Source organism: Silene latifolia, chromosome 5, assembly GCF_048544455.1.
Source record: "Silene latifolia isolate original U9 population chromosome 5, ASM4854445v1, whole genome shotgun sequence".
Classification (NCBI taxonomy): Eukaryota; Viridiplantae; Streptophyta; class Magnoliopsida; order Caryophyllales; family Caryophyllaceae; genus Silene; species Silene latifolia.
Window position 1 is genome coordinate 48,049,477 of NC_133530.1, and position 19,987 is coordinate 48,069,463.

Sequence of the window (19,987 nt, forward strand, 5' to 3'; positions counted from 1 at the left end):
ATCCGAGTTATTAGTTGATGTTTTAATAACCGATAACCGATGACGATTTATAATAAAAGCGTGTCATATACATTTAGCATTTTACGAACCAGACCACGAGTTAAAATTAAGAGGAAGTGGAAGCCCACTTCCCCATGAGAGGCTCGGTTTGGCCGAATGCAAGAGAACAAAAGGAGAGCCTTCTCTCCTTTTGTGACCTAATTCATTCTACAACAAAAATTAGGGTTTTTGAGAAACATTTCCTCTCAAAAATTCAGATCTCACATCTAAAGAAACTCACATCAAATTCTCTCAATATTGCAAGGCAATTAGAGAATTCATTTCTAGCACAAGGGCATAGTCTCAGACGGTCTTGGGTGTATCGATTAGGAGGAAATCTCTGTTGATTTCTGTTCTTAGGCCGCATCTCAAAGGACCCGAGGTTGATTCTTAATCTTTATCGTTTCATTGTTGTTTTTCGTTTATGACAATAAATCACATATAAAATTTGCGTTATAGTCCTAATTTTATAGGGTATTATACGAATATTACCCCACAGTCTTCACAACACTTATTCACTAAGTTGCTAGTTATGATAGGAAGTGAGGAAGTAGTAATGAAGTTAAGACTACCATCGCAACCAATGCCAAAATGAATTTCTCTAGTCGTATCAAGGTTGTTTAGAGAGCATATTTCGTCGAACGAATTGTGACATGATTCAATAGTGATCGGTCTTAATGAGTTGGATGAATCCATTGCGGTAAAAGATAACTACAAAACGGATATGAAGGAAATTAATTAACATTTATCGTTATAATACTCGTAAATATTAATACAAGTATAGCATTTATATAGTGACCTCTACCCAACTATAATAAATAATTCCGAGATCCAAAATTCATATTAACTTGGATGTGAGCCAACGGGAAGCCAACCCTCTCAACCGATTCTACAATTAGAACTCTCGGTCGATGAATTTACGTTAAGTTCATCGTTAGCCCGAACTTATTGCGGCTACAGTGGCAAAATACCTTCGATGAGATCAACCAAATTTTCGAAGTGTAATAAGTTGTTTATTACCTCACTTACCCAATGTCAATAGAAGCACTCCGAAAAATCGTATTGTACCCCTTATGAAATTGAGATTCATGGGCTCCTACTATTTGGTAAGGCTAAGTCTCAATCTTTTTAAAAATAAAGGTCTCGTCAATTTATTATCTATCAATTTTAGGTGAGCTAAAAGTCGAATTATCGATAATTATAATTCACATGGTCGAAGACTCGATATGATATGCATGTGTTGTTATGGCGATTTGCCAATGCATGTAACATATTAAAAGAAATGCAAAGCAAAATAAAATTCCTAGTATGGCCTTCCTAAAATAGAAAATCAAATAATCTATTACAAATTCGGAAACCAACTTCTTTGGTCCCTTGAATCTTCAAGTGGCACGCCTCCCAAGAACACCGTCTTCGTCGGAACGCCTTTCCGAATGGCACCGTCTTGAAGGAACTTCGGAATTACAAATAATAATAAAATACATAGCTATTCCTATCATACATTTGTAATATGAAAAACTAGTAAAAATAAAAGTGATACGAGATCACATAAAATTACAACCGAATCAATATCCCCTTACATTACGGGAAATATCGACTAAAACTAAGGCCATACTAGGATAAAATTACATAATTCAAAATTACATAAATAAAATATGACATTCAAAAATGAAATATGCAGCATTATAATATGTATCTATCATGCTAAATTAAGTGCCAAATCGCCCTATTTAACTTATATTGATCATATAATCCTGTTTTATGGAAATTCACGATTTTTAACTTATTAAAATCGTTAAATAATACTAAAATATAATTTTAGTCCAAGTTAATTATCCTAATTCTCTTAGGACTCAAAAATTAGTCATTACTAAATTTTTGACAATAATTTAACTTGATATAATATTTATGTTCATTTTGACCTTAAAATCATAACTTTTATGAAATAAATCCAAATTAAATTACAATAATTTCAAATTTGAATGTCAAATTTTTGAACATTCTGGAATATTTCCATGACACTCATAATATCAAAAATCATGGTTTAAAATTTTCGAATTTATTTCGAGAAAATGTAGTTGCGATTTATCGGTTTTATCAAATAAAACATCTAAAGCATACAAAAATTAATCTAATCAATTTTACAACTTTATATCTGATAAGTGGGATATAAATTCAACCTCAATTAATTTTCTCATGACATCTAATTTGTTTTAGCTATTTATGCGAAAGTACTCACTATTTATGTCATTTTTACACTAAAAATTCGTAAATAATGCAAAATGATTCAAGTTCATCTGAAATCTTACACACAGTGAGTAAAAAGTGCATGTGACAACATATTAAAATTTTATGGCCTGTTTCGAAGCTTAGCTAATTTTAACCATTTTACCTCCATTTAATCCATTTTTATCTCATAAAAATCATAAATCATGCAAAATAAATCAAATTTATAAGAAATTTTTCATAAAAAGAGTAAAATATGCATGAGAGGTCATATAAAAATTTCAAGGTCAGAAACTATGTCTAACTATTTTTAGCATTTTAAATACCATTTTAGTCATTAAAATGTAATAAAATAACTAAAAATCATTAAAATGAACAATAAAATACCATAAATCATCAAAATGACCTAAATACATTTTAGGACCATAATATATAACATGCAATATGATTTAGTGACTTTATCTAATAAATCACACATTTTTAGTTTTAATTAAGTTACTAATACTCGAAACAACTATAAATCGATTATGCATGCAACATCCTATGCTCTGATACCAATTGTTAGGGTCATATACCTAATATTAGACTTTTCTAATGGTGAACAAATTAACATTTTAACTTGAGTTCATTAAGATCTAGTGCATGCATAACTAAATAAGAGATGAAAAGAAAAATAATGTTCCTTATATTATTTATGGTTCGAAATATGGGCACAAATAAGGTCATCTTCCTTATTTGTTCTTGAGCTTAAAATATAGATGATCCTCCAACCTCAAGTATAGAGATACTCCTTAAAAATTGCACCCAAGACTTTCCCTTAAATCTAATATATAAATTAACTAGATTGATATATTAGTAACCCTTAAAATGATTCTAATAATATATATTACTACACTAGTAATAATATTTATATTGATATTAGAATATTTGATGAACAATTATTAGAGATTCTAAAACCTTTTTAGAGAGATGATGGAGAAGAGAATTAAGAATGATAGAAAAATTGTATGAATCAAAAATAGAGAACAACTTCTCTATGTAAGAGGGGGGAGCCGGTTTTGGGGGTCATGGAACGCCAATGCGTAGCCTTCACCCTTTTGCCTTTTTCTCTTTCCTAAATATTAGGTGTGTAAGGCTATGTTTTAGGTTAATCATTATGTTTCATTTTAACATTAAAATAAATCATCCATTAACCCAAAAATCCCTCCATTGTTTCGGTCATTTTAGATAAAATGGACTTCCATTTTATTTTGTCAATTTGTCATTTGTCACACAATATGTCACATGTAGCATGTAACATGTTATTAATTAATTTAATGCATGTTTAACAATTAAATAGCATTATATATATTAATGAAATTACATATAATAAATTTTCTAGTTATTCTTGATCACAAATATAAAATGGGTCATATAACTATAATTCACAACATTTTGCAATTATAATTAATCAATCATTCTTAATTTACTTGTTTCACAAACAATAATGAATTTTAGTAATAAAATCTTTTAATTACTAAAATAAATCTTATTTAATCAAATTACAATAAGATACAAAATTCTCACTCATAAATGATTTGTTCAAATTTAAGGAATTGATTAACTTGTATCGATATACATTTAATCGCCTTATCTATTAAGGGAATTGTCCTATAGGTGTGACCTTAAGGGATCAACTGATCATCACCGTCAAACGACAGTAATGTTAAACTCTAGTTAGCCAATCATTACTGATTAATGTTGATCAGTTGACTTATAATTAAATCATCCCTTACGTATTTTTATCATGAGATTTAAACATGTGATCGCACTATTGTTGAGGACACATACTCCAACATTGAGATCGTCGTATTGTGGGTAAGGTCTTTGTACCATTTTTATGTCAATTCATTAGTTTTGTTTAAACTCTAATTGGGTGAATTAGGGATTATTGGGAGTATTGTTGCTAATAGATTGTAATTGTATGATTATGTGATTATAGGAGGTGATTTAATTCGTAGAGAAACGCTTTTGATCCGCTGCTTGTGATTGTTGATTGGTGATTGCATTCCAGGTAGTGATTTCGTAGAGAAATTCAGTTATTGTGTAAATTGTATAAGATGGTTGTTTCTTGATTGGCATGTGATTATATCGTATTTGGTTTTTTGCAAAGAAATTATCATTTCTTTTCATTGAAAATGAAAGAAATTATAATGGTTTGCAAGACTAACCACTAGCATACAAGAACAACATTAAACCACCCAAAAACTTACAAAGAAGCTAAACTAACTAACTTAAGAGCATAGTCTATCCTCAATCCGTCTATACTCAGGGTGTTGATGCCACATGAATGACACGTCTGTCGTATACCTGTCAAAAATAAACTAACTCAACTAACTATATAGCTAGGGAAGTCAGGTCGATCTCCACAGGTAGGCAAGATATTTGTAGAAGTCCGTCTATTTGGTCACAAATGGGGGGGGGGGGGGGGGGGGTTGTTTGATTTGTTATCTAAACTACGAGTTTTGAAGGAAAGAGAAATAAAGGGCAAGAGCAGTAAAGGTAGGAAACGAGTTTAAACTATCAGATAAAGGGGGACATGTCAGGATTTCGGTTCACTACGGTAGTCCAGTGACTCAGCTGTAAATGACTCAGACGAATCAATGTAAGACGGATATTGAAAGGTCCTCTCGGTCCACTTTCTATCCTAAAATACCGCTAACTTAACTTTCATTCTCGTCAGGGTAGTCTACTGTTCATAGCAGGCCTATTTAGTCCAATCTTTCGATCTAGGATTAATTTTAGCCAGATTAAAGGTTAACATAGAAGTGTGCACTCAACTAAGTCGAACAAATACAATTAAATTGCGATGGTGACAGAGCCTTGTAATCAATTCGTCTAATTCATTTACTACATCGTCACTTTCCTACCGCAGATCCCCTAATCCCAACATGAAAGAGGTTTAGCTACTCTTATCGCTAATTAAACTAACAGCAGATAATTTTCCAGCAGTAAACATTATGAAATAAACAATAAATCGCATAAAGAGAAATTAGGGCAAAGGAAATAATAAAGCAAACGAGAAATTAAAGTAAACAAAGATTGATTATTATAAAGAAGAGAAGAAAGAATTACAATCAAGCGAATTCCGGCGTAAAGAACAAAATCTGAGCAAGAATAATCCCAAAAGTAAAGTTACAGTAGAGAGAAATAAGCAACGTAACAAGTTTACAGTCGAAAGTTTTTTTGATGATGAAAAGATAGATAAAAAGATCCTAATAACCTAGTTAACATAGGTTTAAATAGAAAAGTAAATGAGTTTTGCGAAACAAATCATCACACGGGCTGTTTAAAGCCCATAAATAGCGAAACCACTCGATCGAGTGGATTTAAACCACTCGATCGAGCAAACACCTCAGCAAATCTACTCGATCGAGTAGAAAGTTACTCGATCGAGTAACTGGCCTTTCTGCAAGATAAGGATCGAGTGGAAAACCACTCGATCGACCACCAGAGGACGTAAAAACCCACTCGATCGAGTGATAAAACAGCTCGATCGAGTTCTTTAACTTCAAATCAGCTCAAGTCCGTCACCGAATGCCTCGTAATCCGTGCCATGATGCTTCCAAATGCAGTATCTCACTCTGGGAAAATCCCGTCTCCTCAAAATGCATGCAAAAAGGACGAAAAAGAGTACGATTCCACTACTTTCGCGTTCGTTTCTACAAAATGGACAAAACAAACCAAAGTAGCCAATTCGGGGCAAAATACTATAAAAACAGTATAAAAATGCATCGAAATACGTGCTAAAATAGGCTAAAAAGACTATATAAAAGGCACGTATCAAATCTCCCCAAACCGAACCTTTACTCGTCCTCGAGTAAACTCAAAACCAAACTAATGGAACGGAAATGATAACTCAAAGCTAGCTTAACTTGTCTACTTGAACCAATTTAATGCAACAAAAACTAACAGTTAAAGCTAAGCAGTCAATACGCAAACAAATTATAAGCTGTTCAGAAATATAGCCAACCTATCGACCTTGCAAGACCAATAAAATCGGACTCTCTCGTGGTCACTCTTATCTCATGAAGCAAAGGGTGAATGTTATATGTAAAAGAGAGAAGAAAAGACAGTCACTCACCTAACTGCGACCTACATAGCATGCATGCAACAAAGATGAAAGACAATTCAAGTACTAATGCACACACTACAACCAATAATGTCCGTCACAGCCGAGGGCTTACAAAATAATTTGGGAATAGTGAGGTTCAGGTGAGAAAGGCAAGACATGTTATGGAAATGTGGAGGTAAACGCGTCAAGCTAGTTCCTAACAGGACCATAATGAAACCATCCGGATCTCAACTGACTGAAAAACTAAGAACAAGTGCCCTTCATTTGGCACAAAGCTCACTAAACTCAGACACAATCTCCTCAAAAAATATGGGATAGAACGGAGGAGTTAGACGGTCACAAACTTCCCTTTTTTAATACCGTCTGAATGAACTAACTGAAACAAATCAACCTTTTTTTCAAACTTTTCCTTTTTTTTTCTCTTACGTGATTCAGCTTTCTCTTTTTCATTTTTTTTTTCTTCTTTCTTTTTCACGTCTTTCTTTTTTTCTTTTCCAATACTTTTTTCTTCCTTTTCCTCCTTCCTCTATACTTACACCAACTCCAAACAAGAAATACGGGCCAAAATGCAACCGGAAAACTCATACCACAAAAGAACATACTAACTAGCTTGACTAGGCAGGCTTAGTTTGGGATGTAGCTAATGGGTCAAAAAGGCAAATTTGGCTAATGTGGAGCTAAATGGGTGAAAAATATAAGAAAAGGGGAAATTGCAAGCACCTCTCTGCATGTGACACCAACCACAAACCCGAATATGTGCATTTGACGAGAAATTGAATGTCATAAATGTGCAAAAATGATAAACATGATATGCAAGGAGTACTACTCTCAATTCCTAATGAACTGGTCATGAATGTCACCAGTTATGGGCTCTAAAACTCAGAATTTTCAAGTAGTTTGCCAATTTATCAGGTCAAGTCTAAACAGTCAGCTATATTTGAACAGAAACTCGTAGACTATGCGTATGACAAAGCTAATAACTATCAAAAGAAGTGCAAGGCTCAAGTAAAATGACAAGTTATAGTGCATTGTCATCATGGAAATCTACCGTTCCGACTCAACCTATATGCAAAAATAAACGTGAATATTTTTTTGAATTTTTGAAATTTTTCTATTTTTTTTTTTGGATTTTTGATTTTTAATGAAAATAAACAACAATGCAAGCTGAAAAATAAACGTGAATGCAAAACAAATGCAATTGCAGACTCAAAAGGATGCAATACCCTCCCCAAACCAAAACGGACAACGCCCTCGTTGTCCTCCAGCATACACCAGCAGATATATACGGGGGAACGGGAATATGCAACCAACAAATAAAAACAATAAATATAAAGGAGACAAAATAAAAGAGTAAGAAATACATACAAAATACGAACTTCCCCAAACCAGCCAGAAAACTGGGGAAGTGAGTAGACCAGTAGCTACTCGTCGTCGTCGTCACTGCTGTCACGGATCTCCTCCACCGTGAACTCCGGGTCTCTCTCCTCCTCTCTCCTCCTCCGCTCCTCAGCACGAGCTCTCTCCACTGCCACCTCTGGGTCCTCCTCCTCCTCCTCGTCAGCAGACTTCGGGTACCCCTTAGTTGGGAACCGGAAGAAGGAAGGGTGTGGCCAACCCTCTGGGATCGGACGGTGTCGCCGCAAGTGGTACTCATACAGAGGGTGCAAGGCGAGAGCCATGTCCCTCTCCATACGAGCCTGGCGCTCTGCAACCTCAAGCAACAAACCGTAAACTGCGCCCCCTTGGTCCAGGACCGCGGGCGCCACAAAAGGAGGAGGGGGTGCGAAAGTAGCCGGTAGGACCGGCTCAGTCTGTGTCTGGTCAGTGGGAGTAGGAGTAGGAGTGGTAGTAGTAGTGGGAGTAGGGGTCGGATCGGGAGTAGCCGTGGAAGGCTGGCCACTGCCTGAAGGTGTAGACCCTTCTCCGGTCTCAAGATGCCGCTTCTTGGCGGCGGGTCCAGCAGGAGTAGGTCGGAGTGGAAGGTGAAAGTCAGGCAGTGGTGGCAGACGGTGGCCCTTCGCAACAGTGGGCAAGGGCTCAAGACGGGGGAGAGTCTCACAAGGTAAGTCAACAGACAAGGAGCCGTCTATCTTCTAAGTCTGGTAGTCTGGGGTAAGCCAATGCTGAGAGAGCATGGCGTCCAGACTCAGTAGCCTCTCTCCGGCGAGGTACTGCAAGTCATGAGGCCAAACGGGAAAAAGAGAACGGGCAAGAATGGTGGCTATGCCACCGCAGGCAATAGTTCCCGTCTCCTTCAGTCCCTGGCTCTGAAGATACTGGGCGGTCAAGTAAGCTATGTTGAAGGTAAAAGGACCTTCACAATCAACGTTCAGGTAACTGCCCAGGATGGAGAGCTCGGTGTTTGTCATGTTGTTCGGCTCCTTTCGGCCGAAAATAGTGCTCCCCATCAGTCTAAGGAAACAACGGACATGGGGAAGGTGGACCTGATGGAGCTTTCGCTCCTGGTAGGTAGTCTGAGCTAAAGTCCGCCACAGCTGGCGGTGGACCTTCCTAGGGGCAACAGTCACGCCCGTAGAGGAAAGGCCAAGTATCCTACCAAACTCCGCTAAGGTCATCGGGAAGGTCCGGTTAAACAACCGGAAGGACACTGAAGAACAATCGGGGTCAGTCTCGTACGCCCCCGAGGAGAAGGTAAAGGAGCTGAGAAACTCGAGGCTCAGCTCCAGAAAAGTGCGGCCGCTCATAGTGATGAGCCCGGCCATCCCCGTGGCCCGCAGTAGGTCACAAACCGACTCGTAAATGCCGAGTCTCACAAGTGCCGTTTTCTCTAGAAAACGGGAAGGTACATGCACACAGCATACTAAATGAAAAAATTTCTTGCGATGTAAAACGTTAACGAAATGTACCTGTGGGTAGTCTGGGTGAGGGTCGAGGGAAGTGTCACCTCGGACCGTGACTGTGCCAGAAGTAGAAGCAGCAGCTGCTGTAGAAGGCTAGGAGCGGAAGTAGAGGGTACTGGAGCTGGTGCAGCTCGGGACTGTCTACGACCCCGGCCTCTGGAACTCAAAGCGGAAGCCCGTGAAGCGATGGTGTGAGGAACCAGGGCTGCTCGGAAGGCTGCTGCGACTGCTGGCGAGTCCGCCACAGGTGTAAAAGTAGAGGCTGGTGCAGAGGTAGTGGCTGCTGTGGTCACCACTGAAGAAGTACTAGCGGCAGTGCTAGCTGTGGTGGTGACAATAGAGGAGGTGGCAGCCTGAACTGAGCTAGCGGCTGAGCTAGCTGGAGCAAAAACTGTCCCTACAGCTGAAACTAGAAACACTGGGGCTGCAGTAGTCACTAAAGTGGAGACAGTGGCAACAGCAGGGGCCACTGTCTCAGACAAAGCCGGAGTAGAGGATGAACTAGTAGAGGGTAAAGAACTAGAATCCATCCTGAAAACAAAGGGTAGGGGGTATGATAAGAAGCAGCGGCTAATAGTAGCTGAAATAGCACGAAAAACCAGCAGAAACCACATGTGAAACCCCCCACCAGTCGAAAAAAATCGACTTCAACCTCAAGAATTCCCAACATTCCTCAGAAAATTCGAATTAAAAACATGCAAAAGATGATAGGGGTATGATGGCAGTCAACAACAACAGCAAGGAAGCACGAAGAAGTTAACTAAGCAATAGACAGCAGCATAGACCAACTATCAGTCGAGATATTCGACTGTAAGAGCCCCTAATAGCATGTAAATGGCGTTAAGGCGGTCATAACAGGTAATGTCAACAGCAATTAAGCAACAAAAAAGTTACTAGGCAGATTACATTAACAAGAACCCTAATGACAGTCGAAAATTTCGACTATCCTGAACCAAATCGCGAAAATCGTGTAAAATTTCGAATTAAACATGCAACAACAGCGAGGAATGAGGATTGATCATCAAGTAAGACAAAGAAAGGGCAGCAAAGACAATTAAAGTCGAATAATCGACCAACAATGGATATTCAAACCCTAAATTCAATTTTTTACCTCATAAAATTCCAAACAATCGAAATTGAAATGCAAGAGGGTGTAAAAATTACTTACTTGGTGATAGGAATCCTACAAACGCAATTAATCTTCAAATAAACAAGCAAGATAAGGCGATTTTCGATCGAAAAAATCGCAAACCCTAAAACCCTTTTAAAACCGAGAAAACGAACACAATCAAAGGGGAAATTAAGGGGTTTTGAAAGATTAATTAGCAAACAACAACTTGTAGGAGGCGGATTTGGTTTTTGAGCAAGAAAAATGGGGATTTGTGGGAGTTTTGGGTCGCAATTATGGGTAGGTTAGACGAAAATTGGGGATAAAATGAAATTAGGAACAAAAGAATAGAGTTTAAGGTGAAAACTCCCTGCGTCCTGTTCATTTCACTCGATCGAGTGGTTTTAAACCACTCGATCGAACACTTGGATGCTTCAGCTGCTCGATCGAGTAGAAATCTACTCGATCGAGTAATCCCCTTTATTGCTTTACTTGATCGACTGGAAAAAGTGCTCGATCGACCATGTTTTCACTCGATCGAGTACAAAAAGTACTCGATCGAGCTCTTTTCTCGCGTAAGCTCTTGAATTTCGTCAATTCTTCCTTGGAATGCGTAAAACTTCCCCAAACCTGCATAAAAACACGTGCGAAAATATCCCAAAATACCGAATACGCATAAGAACAGTCTATAGTCTTAAATCTATGCTAAAAGTAGTCTATAAACTAATTATCCTAATAAAAGCAATAAAATAAATTCAACGGAAAATTCAAAAATTATTTATTACAAGGTGTTACACGGGGCATTTCCCCGTTTAATTCCCAAAGCAATTCAGTAGCCCCTTGAAGGGCTCCTGACTGGAGGACGTCACCTCAGCAACATTGACTGTCCTCTTCAACTTCCATGAGCATGAATTATCATTTGAAACGGTGGGAGGGGAGTAGTTCACATCCACATAAGCGCGAACTTTCCTCGTCCTTGCTCCTCTATCACCATTTTTAGCATCCTTACTCTCAATTTGTGATAGCGATTTGCACAAAGATCCTTTGTGACTCCTTCATTGCTTTCATCGTACGGCAAGAAGAAGGAAAAGCAGACGAACTTTCCTCCTTTTCGCTCTCGGTCTGAGGCGGAGGGGTGACAATTGCAGCACAATACTCCAAGTTTTCAACTGGAGTGTCAATAATAGGATCAATAGAAGAGAGAGCATTGCAAGGCTGAGCTTGCATGGGAGCCCTCCGGGACTTAGACTGATGAAAGATCAGCTCCTCGTCCCCTACCTGAAAGGTCAAAGTCTTCCCCCCGACGTCTATAACTGCACGGGCAGTGGAAAAAAATGGTCTCCCTAAAATAATAGGGGTGTGTGCATCTTCGGGGATGTCTAAGACAACGAAATCAACGGGAATAAAGAACCTCCCGATCCTCACAGGTACGTCTTCTACTATGCCTAGTGGCCGTGATATGCTACGGTCGGCCATCTGGACTGTCATGTTAGTGCAACTCAGGTTTGTCAAACCAAGTCTCTTAGCCATAGATAGCGGTAAGACACTCACGCTAGCGCCTAAATCGCATAGCGCATTATCAATCAAATAGTTACCGATATGACACGGAATTGAAAAACTACCCGGGTCCGACTGCTTAGGAGGTAACTTATTTTGAAATAGGGCTGACCCCACCTCAGTCAAAGCTACTATCTCACTATCACTAATGGTCCTCTTACGACTCAAAATTTCTTTCATAAACTTAAGATAAGAGGGTACCTTTGTCAGCAACTCGGTGAATGGCACAGTGACTTCCAAGCTTTTCAGAAGTTCAACAAATTTGCCGAATTGTTGATTGGCCTTTGTATTCTGCAGTCGTCTCGGGAAGGGAACTGTAATAGGTATCTCAAGTCCCTTGTTTCTCTCTTCCAATGTGTCTTCCGGAGCAAGTTCTGTATCTTTTGGACGCTTTTTACCTCTCGAACGAGGTCTTTCCGATGATTTATCGCTTAAACGAGCACAAGCAGGCTCTCGAATAAGCTTCCCGTCATCCAAACTACTCGATCGACCAATATACCCATTCGATCGAGCAGTTTCCTCATCATTGTCAGTCGATCGAGTAAAATTTCCACTCGATCGATCAACTCCACTTTGCTCATCACTCGATCGAGTAGAAAACTACTCGATCGACCATTGCCAATTCCTTGATCACTCGATCGAGTGGTATTTTCACTCGATCGACCAGTTTCGTCCCTAGATTTGCTCGATCGACCACCTAAAACCAGTCGATCGAGCACTTGCTTTGCCGTGAGCTCATTTTCTTTGCCAGAATACTGTTCACCATCAGTTACAACTCTCCTTGGGTCTGATTTCTGCATTTCCGGTCCCTCATATGAACGACCGCTTCTCAGATTGATAAAATTTACCATCTCGTGTGGATTCTTCTCATTTTGAGTCGGTAATTGACCCTGCTTCCTTGTGGATTGGTTCATGGCTAGTTGGGCAACTTGAGTTTCAAGTGCCTTTATGGAAGCATCTTTCTGTTGATCACTCAGCTGAAACTTCTTTGTAAAAGCTTGCAACATAGACTTAAGCTCACCAATTTCACTCACCCCACCGGAAGATGATGCACCGTGGTTTGGAGGAGTAAAGGAAGGAGGCTTCTGATAGCCTTGTTGATTCTTGTGTGGAGGGACATACGGCTGCTGCTGGTGCGGAGGAGGTGTAGGATTGAGCACATTCTGACTAGTCCACCTCAGATTGGGATGGACTGCCCCTTGATTATTGTAATAGGAACCCTCTCCTTGCCTATATTGCTGAAAGGCAAGGACTTGTTCGTTCTCTACAAGACATCCAACAGCAGAGTGGCCATCATTACCTCCACATCTCTCACAAGAAACGGTCTCTCCCCTAGTAAGAACATGGACCGTCTGAGGCTCCCCAGCAGCTTGTAATTCCAACTTGTCGAACCTAGCATTCATGGTCTCCAGCTGAGCCAAAAACTGCTTATCAACTGCATGAACTGTCCTAATCCCATCCCTCGGGTTTCCATACTCAGCACTGTGATTATCCATTTCTTCAATAAGAGACCACCCCTTATCATCATCGGTGTTCTCCTGGAATCTCCCACTAGATGCCGCATCAAGTATGGCTCTGTGGTCATCATACAGTCCATTGTAGAACTGATTGGCTAGGAACCATGGGTCAAAACCATGGTGAGGAATAGACCTTACCAACTTCTTGAATCGTTTCCATGCTTCATAGAAACTTTCATCGGGAGCCTGTCTGAAACTAGTAATCTTGGCCCTCAGCAAATTGGTGCGTTGTGGGGGGAAATATCTCTTGTAAAATGCAAGAGCAAGAGACTCCCAATCAGAACCCCGGCATTTGTGCGGTCCAAGTCGATCGACCACTCCTGGCTGAATCAGCTAAAGAGAAAGGAAATAGAACTTCCTTAATCTTGTCCTGAGTTACCCCCTTAGTGGCGGGGATAGTAGAACAGTTATCGGTAAAAGTCTCCATATGCTTCCTAGGATCTTCACCTGCCACACCTCTATAAATGTTTCGCTCCACCAGATTAATATAAGAAGGGCGGATATCAAATGTGTTCCCATCCTCAGTCTGGAGATTGAAACCCTTCGGAATAGAGGATGCTTTAGGCACTGAATGACTAGAAAGTTTAGGCATCTTTACTGTAGAAATCGGACTGTCTTCCGTGAAAAGAAAATAATCAAGCTCTGGCTCGAAAGTACTCAAGTCTTCCTTTCGTGATTTCCTTATCAGACGGAGTCTATGCTCGAATAATCTCTCGGCTCTGAATCATTTGAAACTAATTCACACCGTCCGACACGGGCATAAACAACACTTTGAAAGAAAATAATAAGAACGGCCTCAAGGAATAGAAATTCCCAGAGACGGATAAAATAAACAGAACGAAAACAAATAGGGCAATTGCCTCCCCGGCAACGGCGCCAAAATTTGACACGTCCGTCGTATACCATCAAAAATAAACTAACTCAACTAACTATATAGCTAGGGAAGTCAGGTCGATCTCCACAGGGAGGCAAGATATTTGTAGAAGTCCGTCTATTTGGTCACAAATGGGGGGGGGGGGGGGGGGGGGGGCTTTTGATTTGTTATCTAAACTACGAGTTTTGAAGGAAAGAGAAATAAAGGGCAAGAGCAGTAAAGGTAGGAAACGAGTTTAAACTATCAGATAAAGGGGGACATGTCAGGATTTCGGTTCACTACGGTAGTCCAGTGACTCAGCTGTAAATGACTCAGACGAATCAATGTAAGACGGATGTTGAAAGGTCCTCTCGGTCCACTTTCTATCCTAAAATACCGCTAACTTAACTTTCATTCACGTCAGGGTAGTCTACTGTTCATAGCAGGCCTATTTAGTCCAATCTTTCGATCTAGGATTAATTTTAGCCAGATTAAAGGTTAACTTAGAAGTGTGCACTCAACTAAGTCGAATAAATACAATTAAATTGCTATGGTGACAGAGCCTTGTAATCAATTCGTCTAATTCATTTACTACATCGTCACTTTCCTACCGGAGATCCCCTAATCCCAACATGAAAGAGGTTTAGCTACTCATATCGCTAATTAAACTAACAGCAGATAATTTTCCAGCAGTAAACAGTATGAAATAAACAATAAATCGCATAAAGAGAAATTAGGGCAAAGGAAATAATAAAGCAAATGAGAAATTAAAGTAAACAAAGATTGATTATTATAAAGAAGAGAAGAAAGAATTACAATCAAGCGAATTCCGGCGTAAAGAACAAAATCCGAGCAAGAATAATCCCAAAAGTAAAGTTACAGTAGAGAGAAATAAGCAACGTAACAAGTTTACAGTCGAAAGTTTTTTTGATGATGAAAAGATAGATAAAAAGATCCTAATAACCTAGTTAACGTAGGTTTAAATAGAAAAGTAAATGAGTTTTGCGAAACAAATCATCACACGGGCTGTTTAAAGCCCATAAATAGCGAAACCACTCGATCGAGTGGATTAAAACCACTCGATCGAGCAAACACCTCAGCAAATCTACTCAATCGAGTAGAAAGTTACTCGATCGAGTAACTGACCTTTCTGCAAGATAAGGATCGAGTGGAAAACCACTCGATCGACCACCAGAGGACGTAAAAAACCACTCGATCGAGTGGTAAAACAGCTTGATCGAGTTCTTTAACTTCAAATCAGCTCAAGTCTGTCACCGTATGCCTCGTAATCCGTGCCATGACGCTTCCAAATGCAGTATCTCACTCTGGGAAAATCCCGTCTCCTCTTAATGCATGCAAAAAGGACGAAAAAGAGTACGATTCCACTACTTTCGCGTTCATTTCTACAAAATGGACAAAACAAACCAAAGTAGCCAATTCGGGGCAAAATACTATAAAAACAGTATAAAAATGCATCGAAATACGTGCTAAAATAGGCTAAAAAGACTATATCAAAGGCACGTATCAATGAACATTCGAATAGCTACTAAGAACTCAATCTTATGAACTATCTCATGGCAATGTTGCTTGATACCTTTGAAAATCTGTCTGTTCCTTTCACCTCAGACCCGGTGGACAGTAGCTGCCATAGACACCATAAACCAGATATGCTGCCAATGCTGAATCCCTTGCAGACTTCTAAATACCAGCTCCTCTATAAGAGTCTTTTCTGGTCTGTTGATACCCATACAGTGAGGCAACTGCTGCCAAATAGCTTTAGAGATAGGGCAATGGAAGAATATATGATCACTAGTTTGAATATTAGCTTCACATAGAGCACATCTGTTAACATAAGGCATCCCCCTCCTCTGTAGATTGTCAGTAGTGGCAAGTTGGTTTTGAACTGCCAAAGAACATATGATCCTATAACTAGGATTAATTCTGGAATGAGTAAGAGCAGTAGTCCAGGTGCATTATTCAGGAAGAGATAGACTGCTTTCAAGTTAAGTTTTGCACTAGAAAACCAGCTCTGTAACAGGGTTTGAGCGTTTATGATGTTGCTTGCTCTGCTGATCGGGATATCTCTTGCAACCAGAATACCTTTAAAACTATTGATGCGTACTATTTATATAGACTCTTTGTGCTTATTTTGCACGCATTTCTATGAGATTCCTGTAGTTTTAGGCTACGAAATGCCCCGAATAGTCTACTTTGGTTCGTGTGGCCTTAATTGCAGGAATGGACCCGGAAGGAGCAAAACTGACCTTGAAACTTTCCCTATAGCTTGCATTTAGGAGATGGATGGAATTGGAGCAAGAATACTTCTGTCTTGGGATGCGTGAAGTCGTCTTGGAAGCAAATCAACGTGCTATGAACTGATTCAGTGGTAGTTAACTCGATCGAGAGCTTTGCTGGCCTAATTGCTCGATCGAGTCCTTCATTCCTCAATAGAACTCGTGCTATGTTCGATCGAGAGGACGATTTATGGGGTTCCTCGATCTAGTAGATTATATGCTCGATCGAGAGGATTTTGCTGGAAGTTAATCGATCGAGTAGTTTCGATGTGCTCGATCGATCAGTCTGTGATCTGACGCAAGATTTTATTGCGTAAAATTATTTACTTAATATTTTAGTTATCTTATTTAGGTTAATAAATATCTCTCTTATAAAAAGGAGAGACATAATTAGGTTTATTAATACATTTTTCATCCAGAATTCATTAATCATTCAGTTTTAATTAGGAGACTCTTTTTCGGCTTGCTTTCGATTTTCCTGGATCTTAACTTGTGTAATTCTTTACTCTCTTCTTATTGATGCGACCATAATTGGCGCATATTTAGCCCCCGAATTACCATTGTTTCTATGCTTTTTAGTGCCTATTTGGGTCATTTCTTATCTTTAGATCTTTGTTTTGCATATTCTTTGAGATTTTGATCCCTTGGTAGGAAAGGAGTAAGAATCTTGCATTTTCATGGCAAAACAAGGCTAAATTGATCATATTCAATGACCAAGCATCAAGGAGAGACAAGACTAGAAGGCCTTTGTACATAGCATAGTAGAAGAGCATTGTTGAGAAAAGGATCCTTGAGTCCCCAAGGAAATCCCCAAGGAATTCATGAAGAAAAGGAAGAAAAAGAAGAAGGAAAGTATTTGAGCTACAATCCGAACGGATTGTAGAGAATCCGTCCGTCCTCGCCAGTCCGAGCGTCCTCACCAGGAATCCGCTCGGATTGCCCATGCCCAGTCCGTGCGTCTTGTTCCTTGATCCGCTCGGATTGTCCATCCCAGATCCGGCCGTCCCGACTCCCAGCCGCACGGATCACAGCACAGCGCAGTTTCGTTCTTCAAGCTACGAAATGAAGAAGCCCTTCTCTCGGACAATCCTGGAGGCTCCTTGCTCAACTTAAAAGTGTAATTACTAGTTTAGCCCTTAGTTAACCCTAATGCATCCTCCCTAATTCTCACTATAAATACCCCATTAGTCTAATTAGAGGAGCATGTTCTTCTTATCAATAATTAGTGTAGTTAATATCAATCAAATCTCTCTTCAATATTGTAATCAAATATTAATCAAGTTTTAATCCAAGTTTTAGTTCCTTAATCTCTCTCTTGTTCTTACTTTATTTTGGGTAATTGAAGATTATTTGGGTTATTATTGGGAGATTGACAACCTCTCAATCTAGGATTCAAGTACTTCTATTATTCTTGCTTTATTATTGGAATCATTAGTAGGTATAATCTCTTAATCCCTTTTTAATTATTGCTAATTACTTTCATTCATTCATCATGTTTCATTATGTTAGTATGATTGACAACTTTTCTAGCATGATCAATATGATAATGAGTGAGTAGTCTCTTAGCTAGGGTTTAATGGGTGATTAGGGAAACCAACATGGGGAATGATTCATGCTTAAATTAATATGCTTTCATATCTTATTTGCTTGCTTGTTTTGATCTTAATGCATGCACATGTTATATTTGATGAAATGCTAAGCCTATGAATCCTTGCATTTACTATCATCTTCTATCCTTTCAACTTGACTTGTAAGACATAACCCAACTCGAGTCTTGTTAGACCATGCATGTGTTAAGTAGGGAAGATTAAGTCGACTTGTAGGTGTTGTACAATCCAAGAGATTCGGCTCCGGGACCCAAACTTTCCTAGGATTGTAAGATATAACCCAACTCAATCCATCACAACAATAATTGCTTGCTTATAATTTGAGAACATGTTTGTATGATCATATCCCATGATTCCCCTATGAACCCATGACACCCTAGTGCTTTTAATCAATTGTTTACACCCTTATTTCATTTACCTTGATAGTTTATTTTCATTGCTATTTTAGTTTAGTAACCTTCTACATCAACCCAATTTGTGACACCCCTAGACACCGCTAGTTACAATAGAATCTTCATTTCAATACCCGTCCCTTGGGATCCGACCTTTACTTGCCTCTTTACTAATTGTAGAGTTGTTTGTGAAGTATAAATTGTGTTTTGTATCGACCATTGACCAACGACCACATATGCTTAATTGTGAACACCAAATGGCTCCGATCAAAAATGGCGCCGTTGCGGGGGACGGTGTTTAATTGATTTAAGATTTCTTTTATTGTTTTTAGTTGTGTCTTTTTCACCTTGGGAAGTAAAACTCCTCAAGGTTTGTTCTAATTGTTTTCGAGTTGTTTGATTTTTTGCATGTCTAGAAGGTTACAAAGAGATTTGTTACCTTTTGACCGTGAAATCGAAAGAACCTTGACGAATAATAGGAGACTTGTTAGGAGGAATTTGGGAGGTGTTGGTGAAGTTGTTCAACCCACTAGTGAGTTTGTCAATCCTTTCGCAATAGAAGGAGAAGAGAACCCATTAAACAATACCACACAAAATCCACCTACAATGCCTAAATTCTCGTCTCACTCTATACCCACCGAGGAGGATCTACCAAACGGTACTCCTACCCCACAACATCTTACCGGAAACTTTATTGCCAAGTCCGCCTTCATCCAACTAGTTGAGAGGAGCCAATTCGGGGGAATGCCTAGTGAGGACCCTCATTCTCATATGGAAACATTTTGTGATTATTGTGAAGCTATCTCTCAAACGGGCGTGACTCAAGACCAAATAAGATGGGTCTTATTTCCTTTTTCGTTAATCGGCACCGCAAAGCAATGGTTGAAGGGCCTTGATAAGGCCACCCTTGGAATAGATTCTTGGAAGAAGCTAGCTCTAGCTTTCTACAAAAAATTCTACCCAGCGGAAAAGACCAATATGCTAAGAGCTCAAATTACGGGTTTTAAGCAAAGGGATGAAGAATCTTTGTATGAAGCTTGGGAGCGGTTCAAAGGTATTTGTCGCTCATGTCCTCACCATGGACTTAGCGAATGGTTTTTAGTGCAACAATTTTGGAATGGTTTATATGAAGATTCAAGGAACATTCTCAATATGGGATCAAATGGAATGTTCACCGAAGTTGATGACAATCAAACATGGAACAAGAATGAGGAAATGGCGGTCCATAATTCGCAATATAGTAGGCCTCGCAAGGCTACTAGAGGAAAGTATGAAGTGGACACCGTTACTCAATTGGGTGCTCAACTTAGTGCTCACATTGACACAATCAACTTGAAGTTTGAACAAGCTATGGCTAGACTTGAGGAAAGCTCAAAATCATCAAAGCACCATGTCAATGCCATGACGGCATCCTCATCA

The 19,987-nt window shown here is 39.3% G+C and overlaps 2 non-coding genes across 2 annotated transcripts; one reads left to right on the top strand and one right to left on the bottom strand.

The window, feature by feature from the left end:
• Nucleotides 1-13,534: 13,534 nt before the first annotated feature.
• On the top strand, nt 13,535-13,641 carry LOC141658164 (small nucleolar RNA R71). Its single transcript, XR_012549066.1, has one exon. It is a non-coding gene; the product is annotated as a small nucleolar RNA R71 (small nucleolar RNA).
• A 5,905-nt stretch (nt 13,642-19,546) lies between these two features.
• LOC141657991 (small nucleolar RNA R71) lies at nt 19,547-19,653 on the bottom strand. The gene has a single exon (XR_012548903.1). It is a non-coding gene; the product is annotated as a small nucleolar RNA R71 (small nucleolar RNA).
• Nucleotides 19,654-19,987: the final 334 nt, after the last annotated feature.